This window comes from Ornithodoros turicata, chromosome 1 (assembly GCF_037126465.1).
Source record: "Ornithodoros turicata isolate Travis chromosome 1, ASM3712646v1, whole genome shotgun sequence".
NCBI lineage: Eukaryota > Metazoa > Arthropoda > Arachnida > Ixodida > Argasidae > Ornithodoros > Ornithodoros turicata.
This window is the reverse complement of record NC_088201.1, coordinates 15419606-15438500: the sequence shown is the minus strand read 5'-3', so window position 1 is coordinate 15438500 and position 18895 is coordinate 15419606. Positions and strand designations below refer to the sequence as shown.

At 45.9% G+C, this 18895-nt stretch overlaps 2 protein-coding genes across 4 annotated transcripts in view; one reads left to right on the top strand and one right to left on the bottom strand.

The window, feature by feature from the left end:
• The window catches only part of LOC135377525 (prolactin-releasing peptide receptor-like), a 774729-nt gene that overhangs the window by 38525 nt on the left and 717309 nt on the right, over nt 1-18895 (top strand). Inside the window, exons 1-3 of one of the 3 annotated variants that reach the window (XR_010418122.1) lie at nt 1903-1955; nt 2592-2653; nt 5970-6307. The exons of 1 other annotated variant lie outside the window; for it this stretch is intronic. The gene's annotated coding sequence lies outside the window, so the exon portion shown is untranslated. Of the gene's footprint in view, nt 1-1902; nt 1956-2591; nt 2654-5969; nt 6308-18895 lie in introns of those variants that run through there. One more of the 3 variants, XM_064610010.1, reaches the window with a different exon arrangement.
• The window catches only part of LOC135377526 (neuropeptide F receptor-like), a 414003-nt gene that overhangs the window by 92196 nt on the left and 302912 nt on the right, over nt 1-18895 (bottom strand). The gene's annotated exons all lie outside the window — the stretch shown is intronic.

Below are 18895 nucleotides of genomic sequence, written 5' to 3'. Positions count from 1 at the left end.
GCAACGCCACGAATATCGCAGGCGGAACCGTGCGTCCTGGGCCCACTTCACAGGCAACTGCGCCGACATTTGTTTTAAAGCGTCTGAGGAGAACCGAGAGAAAAACAGAGACAGCACAGCCGGCACCGGGATTCGAACCCGGGTACCTCCCAGTCCTTCACGTAAATGAGATTTCAAACGCTGTAAGAAACCAATGGTAATCGCTTGTGTGCCGCCATCATACAAGGCCGCGAAAACTAAGTATTATGTGTTATGTTATTTATTTATTTATTTATTTATTTCAGAATACCTCCAAAGGTCTCTTGGGGACATTACATGGGGGAGTGGGTTACAATATTAAGCAGCATCACGAGTATATGTAAATCAAATTTAGTACAGAAAAATAGTGAAAATACAACGCCGTGATAATGTGAGATAATATGACATACAACGAAGTTTATGCATGAAGAAACAACAACATCATAAGCTGCAATGAAAAATGGATCATGTGATATACGCTAATAGTATGTTAAAAAGTACTGTACGCAAGCAAAACACTTAGAAAGGTAACCGAATAATAACTATGAGAACAGAACAGAGATGGCATTACGAAATTCTTGAGCTTGTGTTATTGTAGCGATGTTGCTCGGAAGGTCATTCCATTCTAGGACGGTGCGACAAAAGAATGATTTTGAAAAAAACATTAGAATGACATAGAAAGCGGTCGGGTTATTTGGGTGATCAAGGCGGAGAAATATGACAGTGGATCGGCGAATCGGACACTGTTGTGAGGGGATGTTGTGCAACAATTTATGAAAGAGGGATAGACGTGAGATAAGACGGCGCTGTTCTAACGACGACAGGTTAAGTTCGCGTTTCAAAGCAGTGACTGATGTATTAGGAGACAAATCGTTACAGATGAATCGTGCTGCTCTGTTGTGAATGGATTCTATGTTGCATATTAAGTACCTCTGGTGAGGATCCCATATTAATGATGCATATTCTAGTTTAGGACGAACTAATGTTAGGTACGTGAGTCGTTTTAAGTTAGGTGGGGCCGATTTAAGATTACGTCGGATGAAGGCTAGGGTGTGATCAGCATTTGAGATTATTTTATCAGTGTCCCGAGCAGCACAATGTACTGAAAGTCGAGTGCAATAGGGGTGGACGGGTAGGTGGAAGACGTTGAACAGACTCTTGAAATTAAGGAACACTGATAAGGCACATACCGTCCACCCCTATTGCACTCGACTTTCAGTACATTGTGCTGCTTGGGGTGGTTATTCCATGTTAAATCCGCTGAAAGATGTACGCCGAGGTACTTGTAAGTACTAGAGGGCGTTATGGGGGTGTTGTTAAGGGTATACTGGAAGTGATGCGAGGTTTTACGGCGTTAGAAAATTACAAGTGAGCATTTGCTTAGGTTCAGTAGCATCTGCCAAGTGTCGCACCAGGATTGGATTGAGGATAAGTCATTCTGTAATGTTATTTCATCATCAGAGGAACAAATTTTACGGTATAGCACACAGTCATCGGCGAAGAGGCGGATTTGCGAACATATGTTATCGGGAAGATCATTGATGTATACGGAAAACAGAATAGGGCCTAGTACAGATCCTTGGGGTATGCCGGAGCTAACGGGTGTGGATGCGGAATCGTGACCATTGCAACTGACGAAGAGAGGACGTTGCGATAGAAAATTACGTAGCCAGTGAATTACATTGCTATCGAGATTCAGAGCAGAAAGCTTAAGAAAGAGTGTGTCGTGTGGTACCCTATCGAAAGCTTTGTAAGAATCAAGAAAAAGCGCATCGGTACGATATCCACTGTCTGAGTTGGATGTTATGCCATGTATGAAGCCTGCTAGTTGGGTTTCACAAGACAGATGCTTGCGAAAGCCGTGCTGATAGGGGAAGAAGAAGTTGTTGCTCTACGATGTGTGAGTAACTATATGTGTGCAACTATGTGTGAGTAAGGTATGTGCTCGAGGATCTTACATGGAATGCTAGTTAAGGATATATGACGATAGTTACTTGGGGATGACCGGTCACCGGACTTGTGGATAGGAATGACCTTTGCTAGCTTCCAGTCCGCAAGCAGGGTCCCTTCGTTTAATGAGTGAGTAAATATGCAGGACAAAATGATGCTCGAGATGTTCTTTGTACCAGAAAGGATTTTAGCATTAATGGAGTCAGCCCCACTGTTCGTGGAGAGTTTTAAAGAGCCAATCAGCTTAGTAATTCCGTTGGGCGTGATGGTTATTGTGGTCATAGGAGCATAGTTATTTGGCGACATCTGGGATGGATAGCTGAGCAACGTGTGGAGAAAACTGACGAGAAGAAGTCAGCAAAAGCGGAGGCACAATGCTCGGGTGGAATGAAAGCACCCGATTCGTTTTTAAGGCTAATTGAGCTTTCTTTGGGACGTTTCAGACAATTCCAAAATTTCCTAGGGTTGTTTACTAGTAAAGAAGGCAAATCAATGTTAAAGTATTTATGCTTTGCAAACTTTAATTCTGATGTATCTTCACGGTTGGCTTCCGAGTAGTTAGACCAAGCTTGAGTAGTTTTACTTTGTCTAGCGGTTCTAAACAGGCGTTTTTTCTTGTTTAGGAGTTTGCCGAGACGTTTTGTGAACCAAAGTGCATGAGAGAAACACTTAATGCGGACTTTAGGTTCGTATAACTCCTCGAGGTGACGAAGTGTATCCCTGAACAAAGCCCAGTTTTCGTCAACTGAGCGAGATGTATACTGATTAAGAAAATATGTGTTGTACAGAGAAGTCAGGACGCTGTTTATAGCGGAAAAGTTGGCTCTGTTATGTGCACTAATTAGTTTAGTGGTGTGTTTACGTGACAAAGGGCGATAAGAAGATGTACCATTAAATAAAATAGCTTTGTGGTCGCTAAGGCCATCGAATACTGATAACTGAGATGTGTCATCAGGGTGTGTTGTGAGCACAAGGTCCAAGAGGGATTCAGTGTTTGATGCAACTCTGGTGGGGTCCTCGACCATTTGTGACAGATTAAAGGTTTGGCATACTTTAACGAAGGCTGGTGAGTCGCTGATGAGGTAATGACCGTTACAAGTAAGGCGGGTCCAGTCATTGGAAGGGTAGTTGAAGTCTCCATTTAAGAAAATGCGGTGTGTCCGAAACCTAGCCCTGACTTCAGTCAACATTGACTGTAAAAGCTGGTTCACACTGTCACGTTTACGCTTGCGGCTACGGGTTACGGGCGCTTACGGTGGGGGTTGCCATGACGACGAAGAGACGGCGCCCGCAAGATCGTTTCCGCAAGGAGTTGAGGCAACTTCAACTTTTCTCCCGCAAGCTCTGTAACCGTAAGCGCACTGGCCAATAGGATGGCAGAAAAGTTCGGATGCCGCGTGTGCGTTTTGTCTCGCCCGTCCTCTTGCAAGATGGCGCAAACATTTGCTGTCTTAGAAGCTTATTCTCCAAGTTGAGAAGTTTCCCCGGCTATACAATAGCAAAAGAAGCGACTACAAGGATGCCACGAAAAAAGAAAACTCATGGATGACAATTAGCATAGCAGTGGGTCTGTCAGGTGATATCTTCGCTCAATGAATTCGTCCGAAGTAGCGAGTTGTACGCTGCACTGTCGACGATGGCGTTAAGTTAAGAACATTAACAGTTAACTGTTAAGAACATCGTCAAGGAAGGTCTGATTGTCTTCTAAAGCAGCCGGCACCGGGACGCTGGACGCCATGCTGCTCTGTGGCTCTATTTCACTTTTCTTCGGAAGGATGGCGCTCTAGGAGGCCGCTCCTCATTGGAGGAACGGAGCGCTGAAATGTAGTAATGTGAACGATGGAGGAACGGTAGCCGGCAACGAGATGGGTACTACGTAAGCGCAACCCGTAGCCCCGTAAGCGCGAACGTGGCAGTGTGAACCAGCCTTAAGGCGACAGGAAAGCTTTTCGGTTCAGAATCTGGAGGCCTATAGCAAGTACCGATAAGAACTGGGGTGAAAACGTTATCTAGCGTGATCCATATGGCTAACAACGAGGAAGAAACGTCAACGAGTGATGGCAAAAGGTTCTTTTTGGCACATACCATGACACCTCCCTCTCGCTGATACGCCCTATCTCTGCGAAATAAGCGGTACCCCTGGAGTGGTCTGGATAGCTCATTCTCGGAGACAATAATGATTGTTTTATGACTTATGAGTAAATATTACTGAGTAAATTTACATACTCTAGCTCCCGAAGAAATATTATTTCTGCATTTTGTGCACCTCACATACACAGTCTTGCATCCATTATTCCAGGGAATAACTTGATCGCTTCCGCAAACTATGTCAAATAAAATAATCTTATCATCCCAGAAAATTCATCTACGTCACAAATGCCTTAAAGGGACGATGAAATTCCCCGAACAGCCCATGCAATTTTCGATGAAAACTGTTTTACTGGTCGCGAAACTCGGGCACTGGACATCTTTGCCGATCGAAGTGTACCGTTTTTCTTCTTCTTCTTCTTCTTTTTTTTTTTTTTACCAGGCGCGGTTTAAAACGCCGTCCGCCTCTTTCTTGATGGCCTGTTCAGTGGGAAGTGACTGAAGAACACCCAGTTTTGGGGTTTTCCTTGCTTCTACCGGCCTCGATTCGGGGAGCGGTGGAATCACGTCAAGGGGAGGAATGAAGGCACAGTACACATGTATATACCTAGCACTTACGCTCAACCAAGCTCACTGAAACAGGTGATAATTTCCACATGCAATAGTGTATTAGGCAGCCGTGGGTTCTAATCAGGACAGGCAACTGTTGCAAACTGTGTGGCAGCTCACGCAGAAATGGGAGGATACGGCGCATACTCAGTCTACTAAGTCCGTTACCGGGTATTTCTGCGAACGCTGCGAGTCGCCTAATAGCCGTTGACAGCGATCGAAGCCCTCTTGACCGGGCGCAGTGGAACAGCTGCAGGCACAGTAAGCGAATATGTCGCAAGCTGTCGCGCTTTCTACACCTCCGCTTCCAAAGTTTAATGCGACTGTTTTTTCAGAAGCGGCGTGTTTTATCAGTTCCAACTGATGATCAACCCAAAAATGAGTTCATTAAGCCGAGAGTGTTCCCTGTAAAGCCCTCTATTATTTTTGGAACACGTTTACTGCGCGCCACCGCTTCAACAACAGAGTAAGATGAGCGTACATTGTTAGTCTCCACGCGTGGTGGTAAACAATTAACGCGCCCATGTGCTGTATTGTGTCCCTGTTGAGGATTTACGGTTTTGTCTCTGGTGTCGAAATATATTTTGTAGCAGGCTTTGACTGCCTTGATGTTCCACAGTAACAATATCAGAGAGACGCCGGACATGTGTAAGTGTTCTCTGCTGTTCTGAAGTTTGTCATCTTTGCTCTTGTGAATTCCGCTATATCGACATGATTAAATGAAAATCCTGCGTTGTAACTTTTGTATAGCTCCTGTTTTCCACTTTGATAAACCTCCTGTATGGCTCCTTTCCACGATTTATACCGCAGAGCTCGTAAACATCGTCGCAAGTTTAGTCGCTCTAAATCAAGCAGAACACGAAGAAAAAACAAACAGCCGAAGTGTACAATATACGAATAGCCGCTTCAAGATCTTGCGCATTTGTTCGTCTACTCAGCAAGAATGCGCATATCATCTCTGAGTAATATGGCTGTTTGTTTTGTACACTGCGAAGATATGTTAAACACAAAACGCAAGGAAGAAAAAGAGATTCACAGCAAACGAGCTCACGTGAGAACATATGACCTTCCTTCTTCCCAGGCGCATACGTGTAATAGTTTAAAGCCTTTTATCGATGTCTGAAGCAAGTTTGAGACCGCTTTCAAACAGATAAATATAATACAAATTTCAGAGTAGCGGGAAGTTTTGCTCAGTATTGAGTATTGCTGAAGAGTTACAATCAGTAATTTGCTAATGATTATAATGAGAGATGTGCGCGAAGTTAAGCACCTAAAGAATCCATGTCAAACCGCGACATTCGCAGTTGCACCTCCGAATTGTCACCAAGAAAACGACTGGTCAGCTCCCATGGCCCCCAGACAATCCCCTTCCACGCCGAGGCTAGGAGGTGACAAGGCTCAGATCCCGGCACCGACTGTGGTGCTTGGATGTTCTTCCTGGGTTTTCCTCGGACGCTCTAAGGGCGAATGTCGGCACACTTCCCAATGACGTCTGCTCAGGACGCACGATGCTCCCCCGTGGCTCCGCGAGCGGCATGACGCCAGCCACGTCGGCTGGCAGATTCATCGGAAGTTGCATGCTACAACCCACCAAGCGCATACATGCATGTCACGACCTGCAATATACTCGTTAGCATATTTATTTTGCGTAGGTATGGATGTGTGAAATTGCTGCCGCTGCGCAATGAAATTCACCACTTACGGTATCTCCTTTATACCAAGCTCCGTTGGAAGCTCCATCATGTACTTTTATTTTTTAGTCTTCATACAGCTCCCATCGCAGTTAACTTGAACGCCATCCCGGGCTGCGGACCCTGGTGGTGCTTAGAAGTAACCGTGGAGGGTGTTTTGGTCATCTATATACAGTTAGAGGGGTGACCATCGTTATGAAGGCGTTGTTTTCTGATAAGCGCTGCCAGGGAGGCTGTCTTCCCACTTCGCAGGCTGGAGCGGTGTTCAAGTTAACTTTGACGCGAGCCGTACAACGCTTTCATTGTAGAAATCACTTTCTCATAGGTTGTAAAGGTATATACCCTCGTGTATACTATCGACGTGCTGAATAACAAAATAACGAAGAAAGGTGTTGCTGAGGCGTAGGCAGAGACGTATCAGTCCACATAGCGTTTATTTAACAAAGCTTACTTTCCGTACTAAACACGCACACGCACACGCACACAGAAAACAGGGAAACAATGCCTGATTTTGCTGAACACCGGATCTCTTTTGTAGCTCAATGTTTAACGTCTTGATCCCACATGCTTCGCATATATTCATAGATATACATTTATCCCTTACCCTTCAGGGTGAAATCAGAAGTGCATAACAAATTCTGTATAAATATCCGGTGGCAAACAAAAGTAATGCCTACAAACGTGCACAGCTGTCAACATCTCTGCGACAGTTAGCGCACGAATGGAATCCCCTCAGAATGCTTTAGCAAATCTCGTTTGCGGAGTCCTCGTCTTTCCCGGAAAACTACAGCGCTCTGTACGTAGATCCTAGGCTTTTCAGCGACCTGGTAAAGGGCTGCTCCTAGATATTTTGTCTGTATGTTTGGTCGAACGGTAGCAGTGACGCAGGACGCTGTGGTTGGATAGTATATACCTCGAATGGGCCTGTATTGTATTGTACGGTCTGTATTGGCTGTCCACTGTTCGCGTAATGAAAGTTTGTCGAGCTACACTCTCCGATGTCTTTGCCTCCAGCGAATGATGTCCCTCGTCCTTAAAGGCTGCAAGGGTGTCCTATTTTATATAGATGACATCATCATATACGGCCGAACTGAAGGATGACATATGGATAACCTTCGGAGTGTTTTGCGTAATCGCCTCTCTAAAACCATGTGGACAGACGACGTCATGAATCGCGCGAATCGATTCCAACTGCACCTACTGCCTCCCATCAAAGATGTCAGGGCTGTTAGAGTCCGTCATCATCGCCTGCGACTCAACGTCCCGTTCGCAGCAGCATTCCTTCATAAGATAGATGTCGTTGGATCGCCGAACTGTTCAGCTTGCGGAACTGTGGAAAACACGGAGCACGTGCTGGTCTCCTGCCGACGCTTCGACTCTAGTCGGCGAACACTGAAGAACGCCCTCGCAAAACTTGACAACCGACTATTTAGTGTTGAGAAGGTACTGGGGAGCTGGCCAAGGCAGCACCTGTGTGCACTGGCGAACTACCTGAAGGACATACGTGCTGAAATAATCTTTTAAATCATTCAGTGCCTTCACACGTCAAGCGTCCTGCGTCCGGGAACAGCTGGTCGCACCAGTGCGACCTACGTTTCCATTTTTTTCTTTCTATTTCTATTCTGTTCCATTCTCTGTTTTGCACAGCTTGTCGTAGAAGGCATGAAACTGAACAACAAATATGTCTTCAACGTACAGCTCTGGACAAGCTTCATAATAACGCGCGAGCGCGTGGCTTTTTCTTTAAGAACGCCACCCTACCGGGAGACCTGAAAGGGGGAAGAGGACCGTTCCCATTTTGTGTGTGGGGTGGGCTGGGGTGGGGGGGGGGGGGGTAGCATGACGTGCTTCTAGCTAGCTGTTTCGCCTTCCACATTCTTCACTTCGCACTCTCCGTGGACATCACTGTTTATTTCGAGGCATGTTACCGTGGTGTCACTGTTTGCGATAACGTTCCAGTTTGATAATGAATTATAAGGGTGTGAACGACAGAGTAAAGGAAGTGAAAGGAATAACGACCTCGCGATCATAACGACCCAAAACAGGATAATATTCTTCAGTTTTTACAGATTTTAGTGTTAAACCTATCAGCGACTGTGCAACATAACACGTCCTGTGCATGGCAACGTCAGCGAAAGTCGCAGGTTAGCAGCTGACGTTACGAGAATACCACACCCGCCCTCGAATGAAATGACAACGGTCCTCTTTCCCCCTCGCAGCTCTTCCGGTAGGGTGGCTCCCCTTCTGAAAAGCCACGCGCTCGCGTGTTATTATCAAGTTTGTTCAGAGCTGTACCAGAGCTTACTTTCCTATGCCATGTGGTCAATGCTCAAGGAATATTTCCTTAGACGTCCAAGATGGAAGCCCTTCAGAAAGCCCCGGCACCTACCGATTTGAAATCGCTTCACTCCTTTCTAGGATGCGAACATTGGCGCTATGAATGGTTTATTTGTTTTGCAGAAACGTGTCGAACGGATTATTGCAAATCTCCCCCCTCATCATCACACTCATTCGCTATTCAGGACCTTGAGCCTCATCAAGGCAACCGATTTATATAAATATTTTCTTCTGAAAACATACGTATTAGCTGTCAAACATAACAATGAATGTCTCCTTTCATTACTCCCGCTTGAATGGTTCCCACCCCGATCGCGTCATCGCGACAGGCTAAAAATTCCAAAGTTCAGAACTAATTATGGACATCAGTCACTTTCTTATACGCTTCCATGCACATTAAACCATTACCTGAGACAAAACATTGATATTAATAACATGTCACTGTCTTCATTGCGTGCGGTATTTATTTAGCATTAAAGTCAGAATTGTACCTATTCATATATCTGTGTATATGTAACTTCACGAGGCCTGAGATGATATAGTGACCACTTCATTTCCCGGTGTGTATGTATCTATGTTTGTATATATATATATATATATATATATATATATATATATATATGTACAGATAGGTATCTACGTTTCTTTCCTGTTTTGTTTTTCTCTCTTTTCTATATGCTGTTGCTGCCACAACAAATGTCATTCCCGGGATAATGCCCCAGTCAAGCAGCCATCCGCTGCTTTTTGGCATATCCCCTCAAACTATGTATGTGTTCCACATTCGCAATAAAGAAAGAATGAAATGATTGGTATGGCACAGCTCGAAGCAGAGTTAACTGGAACGCCGCGTCGACCAGCGGAGCAAGGGGGGAGCCACCCTGGCGGCGTCTAGTAGAAATAAAGGGCGAGGAGGTTTTGACATTTTTATTCTAGTCAGAGGGGTGTTCGCTGTGGCGTTCCGAAGAGTGCGTAATCAGGCTGGCGTTATCAACGCTGCGCGCGTTTGTTTTGGGCGACCGCGTCTGAGGGATTGCGACGAATCGATGATATCCCGATGGCGCGCGGCAGGTTAGCACGTGCGAACCCAGTCGTCTCTCACCTCTCATAAACTTCCAAAATTAAAATTAAGGTGAAGCGATCCAGGTGAGAAAAAATTTCAAAAAAAAAAAACGATTGATGTGGGGCAAAAAAAAAAAAAAATCAAAATGCGATTTACGAAAGGTGGGAGAGGCAAATTTGGGGAACGTGCAGTCGAGGTAGGGGCGAACCTCTACTGACGACAACTAAAGTGAGGACAGGGGTCATGGTGAATTTGTTTAGCTCTGATCATCATTCACTACACCAGTAATAGAAAACCTTCAAGGTGACTCCCTGCACTGTGTGCCAGCATGCACACAAAAAAATTTTGTGCGTACTAATTGGCTGTTCTTCCGAGAAACTCCCGAGAAATGCGATATGCTACACCATGAAAGCATTGTTTTGTTATTATTTAAAAACTCATTACGATGGTTTCGCGATTACCATCGTTACTTATTTCAGGCCTCTTCGCATCCTCTATTCTGAGCACAGTAAATTTTCCGAAAGAAAGAAGTTGTTATTCATTTCATTCGATCACACAGTGAGCGTTTCCGATGAGGCGTGCCCATGCGCCATCCTGTTTCCAGGAGTGTGCCATGACATCGGTTCTCCGCATTATCTCAGACACAATCGCAGCTTTGATAACGCCAGCTTGATTGGGCACTGTTCGGCACACCACAGCGAACACCCTTCCAACTGGAGTGGAAATGTCGAAACGCCCTCTTCCTTTATTTCTGCTAAAGGCCGCCAGGGTGGCTCCCCTCTTGCTGCGCCGGTCGAAGCAGCGTTCCAGTTAACTGTGCTTCGAGCTGTACTATTCTAAGTTCATTTCACAGTACGCTGAGTTAGTGGAACCAATGCGTGAACTGCTTAGAGTAAAGCAAGAATTTGTTTGGACTGCAACCGCTGACGACAGTTTCAATATAGAGTCAAGTCTGCACTAAACTCCTGCTCCGTTCTTCACAGGTTTGACACGACAGTGACAATCAGTGACACAACACTACAAGTGACAGTCACTACAGACGCCTCATCATGTGGCTTGGGAGCTGTTTTTACAGCACCTGCAGGGAGACCAGGTTCGCACAATTGCATTTGTCTCAAGAACGGTACGTGTCGCCCTCGGAAAAGAAATGTTCCGTCGGCGAACGAAAAGCACTTGCCTGCTTGTGTGCATGTGAACATTGGGCCAGCGATTGAATCCTGGCCCTCCGCATTCCTGGACGACGGAAGGCCAAACTTCTCGCCCCCCGTTGAAAATTATTACTTCTCAAGTACCCCTTTCTTGTTTGAGGATGGCAAAGTATGGCACTCTTCGAAATTCACTAGGGTTCCAAGTGAAAAACCATCGCCTCTAAAGTTTCAGAGCTCAGGAAATGCTCAACAACAGTCAACACTAATGAAACAAGGGAAATGGTGCTGGCTAGCTGGTGTAGATCCATGAAGACGACCGAGAGACGGACACAGAAGACAACACACGCAAGTTCTGAGAACTTTACGTGTGTCGTTTTCTGTGGCCGTGTCTTTTGGGTCGTCTTCATGAGTCAACACTAAGTCGTGATTGGTGGACTACCGGAGATCACACCACACCACACCACACCACACATTCACGATCATTTTGACAGGGTCGAGAAACATCACCCTGCTGCGACCAACCACCACCAGTCTAGCCTGCACTTCGTCGGAGCACACGGCAAGGCATAGGACGTCTACATTATCCTCAAACGGCTAGAAGTCGAATTGATCACATGAATCTGTTCTAGAGACTCTTTAATAGGTTTTCGGTATTTTGTGTAACTTTACCAGTGTTTCAAAAGGAACGTCTGTTTTTTATTTTATTTTTATGAAGGGGGTTGTGTGGTATCGCGGAAATGCGATGTGGAAAGGAAGAGGATGAATAAGGGAGACACGAGAATGGAACAGTGGCTGGCGTGGGGGGGGGGGGGGGGGGGGGGGGTACGATCTGGACATCGGGCTAATACTACGACACCAGAGGAGTCGCCCATTTTCTTTGTTGTAAGACGTCGAACAGCCGCCATCCCCGTTTCAACACGCACGCGGAGTAGGGCCGCGTTTTATTGACGCGCTCATCGCCAGTATGTACCGTTTGAAGCAGATTTTTTTTTTTTTTTGCAGCAAATTAAAGGTAGATATAAATGACGTCAAAAGGGGTTTTTTCGAGAAACTGTCGCGCAAAATCCTTGTTTCCTTTTCTTTTTTCGAAAGTTACCCAACCGTATACCAAAGCATTACAAAATTTCGCAAGGATATCTTTTAAAACTCAGGAGATAAACTCTCGAATTCAGGGCCGGATTTTCTCGATTTTTTGCACCAAAACTAAATATAAAAAATAATGAAAATCCAGGAGGTCGATGGGACCTGCCTGCCTGATATGACGCGATATCGGCCCACAGAAGAGCATAGGAAATGCTGAACGTTGTCACATCAGCAAAATGCCCTGCTATCTGGTCTTTCATTCTGCTTTACTTCTCGCAAGGTTTGACTTCAAAAATTAGACAGTACCATAAGGCCACAGTTCCATTAACGCGCAGCACCGCTTACGGTTAACACACAGTAGAGACGCAGAATATTATATTACATATACGTTATACGTGTACGTATTATATTATACGTACATGACCTGTTTGGTACAAAACCAAGAAACGGACAACTAACAACCTCCCGCTTTCAAAATTTGTCGAAGCTGATATCACGCCATTCGTGCGACAATTTGGAGCGAAACTAATACCGCGGGCGGGTGTGATGCACGGATTTGCAAGCCGTGCTTTCAGTCATACATAAGATGGCGTAGATTCAAGCTAACTGTTGGATAAACTCCATGACTGGCAAGCCTGAGCGATGGGCGAAAAACACGCAAACACGACGTCTCAAACATCATGTTTGTGTGTTTTTCGCCCATCGCTCAGGCTCGCCTATCACGGTGCTTTCAGTCGCTGCCTGACCGCATGATCCATTTGCAAGAACAAACACTATGAATGAAGAGCACAAAATTCGACGTCGCGCCAAAGGATATCAGATTCTCTCTGCGTAGTAGTCGGTATGTCATAGCATGTCGGTGAGTGTCACAAGTTGACAGCGCGTCGATTCCAATCACAACAAGAATGTGGTGAAAAAAGAAGTTCTGCTTGACGGGAATTGCGTTCCGGGCAGGTTAAAGGCGGTGTTTTTTTTTACGTGAGTACCACGGGAGGGGGCGCATCAATACCAGCAGAAAAATAAAAGCCCCATATCCGTAGGAATAGCACCTACAATAACGTCGTCTGTGCCCTTCCTCTTCTGTCTTTGCACTTGAAAGCACGGGCGAAAGTCGCGCTACCCATTATTTCTTATCAGTAATATTTTATTTCGTAGGGAACATTACCTGCCTGGGGGAACAATTTTGTGCCGCACTAAGAAATGCAAAACTCTAATACGTATACTAATGTAAAATCCAAAGTCTTGTTGAGGTTTGGACAACACAAGCAGAAGGAAACGCACTGAGTGAAGCATTAATGGCAGTTTTCCCCTCCCCTACATTTTGGATTCAACTCCTTGTTCTGTGTGGCATTTGCGGTGTGGTTGTCAAATGTGGAAAGGATCCAGGACGGTGTATTTCGTTACGGCGAAGGTGACGTCAGTTTATGCAAACTACCCATTGTTTTTGTACCAACGTCGACCAGCTGCTCATCAGTTGTCTATCTAACTGGTGTTTCATCGCTGGGAAGGAGTACCGTACCCTACGAACACGGCGATATTCCAACGAATGGTGAAATTTTCGCACTTCAGCACCATTTCAGCACACTGTCATGTCACTGGGTTGCCGTCCTTTTCCCCGGTACTTAAGTCAACTTCAGCTGAGCGATAACGAATAAACATTGCCGAAAAAAGATGTCTATTCCTGATTTTTTTTATTTCAAACCAAAACCAATGACATGCGACTCGGTAAACACGGAAGTTAACCATCGTCATCTACCACATAATGTTGAGAGCGGGCTCGTCAGGACACGTTGTTAGCTTCGAACTTTACGGTATGGGTGCACTAGCGCACTATTGTTTTCACATATGAACCCTCACATGCACATACACAATTACACTGATTTCGATATCTTCCTTCGTGAGGTCGGTATGCAGAGCACACCAGCAAACGATCTAGGTATATTATACTTCTACAACACAGCCTTCGTGTAGGAACCTTCTCGAACGAAACCATGTTACAGGGACGTCAAATAGAGATGCGTTCGAAACAAACCAATGAGCGCTGTCTAAAAATATAGTTGCATTGTGGGAGTCGATGAAAAAGAGAACTGAAAAGAGAGAGAGATTTTTTTTTTTCCCTTTGAAATTTCGAATGTGGCACTCGTACGGAACAATACTGACGTCTGGGCCTCATTCTTTGTAGCTATATTGGTCGCGGAGCGAAAACTTTATTGACTTTTGCTCCTCACGTTGTTTCTCGCTCGAATTCAATATGTAGCCCACCAGCGTGGCTGGTATGTCTGAAGTGAATCTTGAATGCCACGCGCCTAGTTGCTCTCCTACAATGCGTCACATTTTGCAATTGCACATTTTCTCACACCGGCTGTCAACGCATTACCTCTATTTGTATCATGACTGCTTACTATGCTTCGCGCTCGCACATTAAATCCGCGTTTCTGCACGGTTGTTCCACGACAGGCTGCTCCACGTGTGCGCCCTTCTCAAGGTCAACACGTTGTCCACCTCGTGACATTCCGAAATAAATTTCGGGACTGATTTACCATCTGTTGTCTCGCATACCTCGCAGGCGGCCATCTCCACCGCGATAAATTCCAGCCAGAGACCCTCCGTCCTCACTGACGTAGCGTCATGTCTGCCTAATGTGAGAAGATGCCTGGCATCGCCTGCTGGAATGCCGTGGCTCTTTCGGTGCGTTTCATGTGGACTCTATTGGAGACCCGCAGAGATGAACTGCGTTTTCTTAAGGCAGGACTGACGTCTCCCGTGATCATTTCCCGGGTTCTCTCAGCTTGGTTTTTGTGTCGAGCAGGTTAAAAATTGATTATGTTTTTCTAACATTTCCTATACGCGAATGTCTCTCGCAAAAGTATTTCAATAGGCTGGGCTCATGGGTTGAAACAGCAAGTCTTTCAAGAAACTCAAGTGTTTTGGAGTGGGGAAGACGCAAGGATATCTGCATGTGTTGCCTTTGTTCCAGAGCGCTGGTTGTATAGGTATGTTGTCATTCGCAGATGCTCAGAAAAATGTAATATCTACAGACGAAACTGCTTCTGTTTTACTGCCATACCTCATCTAATCCATAGGATGACGAAATATAGAAAATTGTACGAGGTAGCGACTAGTGTTCCCATGTACTCTTAATGTACATGCTAGTGTTGTAAAATGTGCAACGAAAGCTGGTATGGTGGCGGAAGGAACACTAAAATGGAGAAAAGAAAAAAAAACAGCGCGAAAAACTGGACGGAGAGAAGAGACACGTACACTACACACAACGAGCGCGTTTTTCCTTGTTCCAGATGTACCAACCTGTCCACGTCACTGCCTTAACGCAGCGAAAATGGAGGGTAGCTGCAGAGTAGCTCCGTAGAAAATATTGACTTATTATATACGGCAACAGGCTATGGAAATTCAGAATTCAGGTCCGGACATTGCGGAGAAACAGTCACGAAAACGCACCGTGCATGGGGCGATGTCTAGTGCACAGTCATCCCGCAATCACATAGACACGATACAATGCTACACCTACGATCCTCAACCGAAGGAAGGAACCAGGATGAAGCTCTAATACCAACGGTGCAATACGAAATGTGTTTCATGCACGGCGAGCCACAACCATAAAGGCTTGTTTATAGTCCGACGCAAAGTTTCGTCAGGCGCCGCCTGCCTTAGCTCGCACCGCCCACGCTTCGCTGTCGTCACGTGATCACAGTCCGTCGGGATACAGCGAAGCGAAGCGACGGCACGATATCATTTCATGCATCCACACCACTTTATTTGTCAATGTGTCCCCCGCCTTCAAGTCTGACTAATCTCTCCCGAACAGCGTTCCAATACTTCTTGCATTTGTCGACTGATGAAACGAAACATCGTTACATCAACAGCGACAAAGGACAATGGCAAGGACAATGTTTCTGCACTACTTCGATTTAAAAAAAAATCTCTCATGCACCCGACAGGTTTCGTGATGATCGTTTGCGGTTTTGAACGATGAGCGCAGTGCATTGTAGTCGACGCTATACAGCCGCTCGTCGCCAGGAGTAGAGACGCGCTCTACTCGTTGGATGACGCGGGCGCAGTCGCGCGCAGTCGTTCCGCCAGCGACGGCCGTAGGCGCCGCGCGTCGTTCCAACCGGCTCCGTCGGACTGCGTGCAGAAGAAAAGTCTTATGGCGTGGCTACCTGTATGAGAACATGTCGCAACCTCGATTCCTCTCGACAGGCAGCTGCTACGCTCTAATTAGTTGCGCCTTTGGGAGTAGTATTTGCTCCATTTTTGTGCAAGTGGAGACGTTGCCACCCGACGTGAGACCAACATCGGCAGGCTAACACAACATCGCCGCCGCCATCACCACTGCACTTTTGCTTATGATTTCTTTCTCACCGCTTTCTAAATCATCACCATAGTTTTAACGCAATACACTCTGTGCATAACTGTATCTCTACTACATAGTTTCGACGCCCAACGTTTTTAGGAAATGATGGTGTGCAAATGATTGGTATGTACCGCGGAAGCGATATATTAGATTAGGGAGAAAAAAAAAGGCAAAGAAGGGATGAAAACTACTACGACTCCGTTGGGAAAGCTAGAGCACCGCGTTACTACAGCAGCGTAATGGGACATCAAAGACAAGGGACCGTAAAAACGAGCAGCCTGAAGCAAAATGGCATTGCAAGTCTTTGGGCACTTGGGCTATTTTAGAGACGGACGGCAGAACTTTCTCTTTTCCGTGTTCCTGTCTTCGTGGCATTGTCCAATTCACTCTGACGCGAAGTCTGCTACATTCTCTATTATATACGGGAGAAATAAAAGTCGCCTCAGAGTTGAGTGGCACAATCGTTTTGTAGGGAATTTGAGGGAACTTATCCTGGTGACATCATTTAGGACTATACTTGGAACGTAAGGGGACTTATCCCCGGACGGTCGATTCGTCATTATCAAAAAGGGAAACACGCATGGCTGGCGGAAACACGCACGCACACACGTTTCACATACGCGTCGTATACTAGCGGTTCTCCAGCGAACCACGCTCGGCGCGCGCCAAAGCAAATCCAACAACAACAACAACAACTTTACTGCGAGATGATGACTGGGGAGTAGTAGAGATAGATAGATAGATAGAGATAGATAGATAATCAGTAGTAGCTCTACCCCATTGCTGGTGGTGATGCGGGGAATGAAATAATGAGCCCCTTCATAATAGGGATCGAAGTCCAATGGTATCCAGAAAAGGAAATCCACGTGTGTAGCACAAAGGAGCAAAACCGGTTCGGAGTGGGATCGACGCGTTCGCGCCGTTCGAGCGGTCTCCCTTCGGCCACTGGTCCCCACTTCTGTCGTCCCCATACTGCTCCATCTAGTGGAGGTGGAGATAACGCTGTCCGGCGCCTCAAGGTCAGGCGCATGCGCATACGCAGCAGTGAAAAAAGATCCATTCACCGCCGTTGTGGCGGCACAATGTGGGGGAAAGGCTTCTCTGCAAGCGGGGAAAACAAAGGGAGAAGGTCATCCCTTTCGTATGCTGCGACAAACGTTGCCGGTCGTCTGCCGGACATTCCCAACCTGGTGTACATGACCATCGTTCGTGACCAGCACTACGTTCGCCTCAGTTTATTCGACCTGTTGCTGTACGATTCACACAGTCGTCGCAAGTTGTTTGAGTTTGCACCTTTTGCGGCATTATCCAGAAGTTATACGATGATCAGGAATGCACGCGTTCTCCAACCCTTACGCAATGTCCGCTAATTCTAGGCACGAATCCTCACTTTGTAAAGCATACTTTGTCGGCCTCGGAGAACTACTTGAAAGGAAGCACGTCCACATTACGGCTTCCTTCTTAAATATCCTCCGGCATTCTACGCGTATTCGCGAATCACAGCCGCGAAAATACACCCCGTAAATCCAATACCGGGGCTTTATTCGAAGAACGGAGGATTTGTGCCTATTTGTCTGTTTTTTGTTTCGTTTCCATCTTTCTTTCCGGACAGGTTTTAAGGAAGCCTCGCAAATATCGATGCACTGGTTTCCGCCACAGTGAATTTCATTCGGTGGCTTCGAGCACAAGCCTCCCCCGTATGCGACCAATTCCGCGCGTGTTCCCTTTTATAAAGAGCAATATGAATAAAAGTTTATATCTGTTTCAGGTCCTCGCTTAAGCTTCTTGCTTCGGTGAGGAGAACGTCGCGTCTGCTCCGGATTCTTAGGATTGGTGTAGAACATCCTGAATGAGAGATTTAAGTCACGCTAGTGTGTGTGTGTGTGTGTGTCTTTTGTGTGTGTGCGCTAAGTAGCTATACGATTTAAAAATGGTAGGAAGCGTGAGCTCCTGTTTGTTCTGTTTAAGGATACTATGGGGGAAATTTACATCAACGGAGAGGCAGATACGAGGGTGCCAAGCGAAACCGAATGGAAATCCCTCTGGGAGATGCGACATTGCGTAATGAATGGCTGGTTTGTTGCAAATGTATGCCGTTCCCTGCAGTACAGGTAGCATCGACACGTGGTATTGCAGCACACATAAAATTCGTCTTCAACCGATCCTGTTGATATGCTACTCGTTTTGCCTCATATCTATTACAATCGTCATTCCTTCCGCTGGGAATATTTGACGCAAATATGCTGACACGTACGCGACACGTAAACACTAAGCCCATTCACGCGCACAGACAAAGCACTGGTATAATGATCAAGGTTTCGTAACAGAAATTCAATGGTTGTGTCAAACGGAATTTCCCAAGGCAGTGAAAGCCTAACCGAAAGACGTCTCAAGGAGATTATGAATAATGAATAGAAAACTGTTTTACATGAAAAGATGGGGTTACATGTTGTTGTCACGACTCCCGAGGGAAATAACATGGATTGGAATGATGGAAGAAAGATGATCTCAGGGGAGGATTGTTACTCTGTCGATATGT